We start from the raw sequence: 1,551 nt of genomic DNA on the forward strand, positions 1-1,551 counted from the left end.
GGGCGGTCTGCCCTGCTTTAGCCACAGCCGCACACGCTAGCCATCCTGGTACAGCGGGCCTTGTGCTGACGAAGCGCACCGGCTTACACATGGATGCCGGGCCTTGTGCTGACGAAGCGCCCCGGCTTACACATGGATGCAGCCCCTCACTGCTCAGCGTTCTCGAGCTCAGTAACCGAGAACTGAAAGATCCCCGATGATGACAGGCAGGGCTACGGGGAAATGGGGGGTGAGCATCCCTAGACACCGAAACTGCAGCAGTGAACTGCTGTAAACTGATGAGGCTTCTCGGAGTGGGGAGCGATGCCACTGAATTCTGGGGCCCAGCAGGCAGCACGGCTGAGTGGCAGTGTCATCTCCTCCCCACACCCCTCCCTCCCTCTCTCCTCAACTCTGTCAGACCTGGGTGTGAGGGGGGATGGAGCTGACCGGTCAGTCAACTTACTAAAGGGTCCTGCATCGAAAACCAGCCTCCACCCACAGGTTCCCCAGCTACCGTGGGAAGGTATTTGCCACACAGAAAGGCCTAAAAGAGAGGGGGGGAAAAGAAGCCGTAAAAGGTCAGTGACCTTTTACTGTTAACAGAAATAATTAAACTCCGTAAAGTACTGATAGAAGTTTATCCTGAGTCAAACATGAGGACTACAGTCGGTCTGCAGGCCGGATGGGCACAGATCAGCTACCCCCGCAACATGCTCACCAGGGTTCTCAGAGCAGAGACAGGCTGTTTGTTTTAATAATTATTTTTAAATGATTACTTATTATTTTTATTAAATTATTTTTTATTATTTATTTATTACTATCAAATTTTTAAAAGTTTGCTATAGGGAACATCCATGCATTTATTACTATCAAGTTTTTAAAAGTTTGCTATAGGGAACATCCATGCACGAGTCTGGGTGAGAATGCAAACCACCAGGTCCAGAACTAGAAGTACATGTTGGCCATCTGGCAGTCCAGCCGCTACCACCATGCCACCTGCTGGCCCTCCTCAGAAAGGTTTGAAAGGCAAACACCACAGGAGAGGAGGGGAGAGGAGTTACATCTCTGCGGTGGAGCCAGCGAGGAGCACTGGCGGCCCCTATGTATTAGCGTCATTGCTGGCCTCTCTGCTGCCGGGTGGACAGGTGCTTTCTGGGCAGATGTCCTTGCAGTAGTTCTGGTGTCCAGCTGCAGTGGCCTTTGTGAAGATGGGATTCTGGCAGAGTACTCTCAATGACGACCCATTACCAGGCATGCTAGCATGAGATAGCACCTCCTCCATGACCTTCCTGTCTCAGTCAGGGATGACACAGAAGGCTCCACTTTGATTTTTAAAAACCTGTTCACAGCATGAGTAGAAAGAGGAAAAGCCTCAGTCTTGCCTGGCCTGCTCTGGTGAGTGCTATGTAAGCCTTACGATGGTGAGTGTCCTGCTGCTGGTGACATCTGCCGTTTCTTCACTGACTTCCTGGCCTCTTCCATGGTCAGCTACACGAAGGAAGTGTAGTGGGGTAAGGGAAGGAGCTTGCCCCAGAAGCCCGCGTGCAAGCACCCCGGCTGTGTTCCCTA

This window comes from Tupaia chinensis, unplaced genomic scaffold (genome assembly GCF_000334495.1).
Source record: "Tupaia chinensis unplaced genomic scaffold, TupChi_1.0 Scaffold000612_1, whole genome shotgun sequence".
NCBI classification, from domain to species: Eukaryota; Metazoa; Chordata; class Mammalia; order Scandentia; family Tupaiidae; genus Tupaia; species Tupaia belangeri.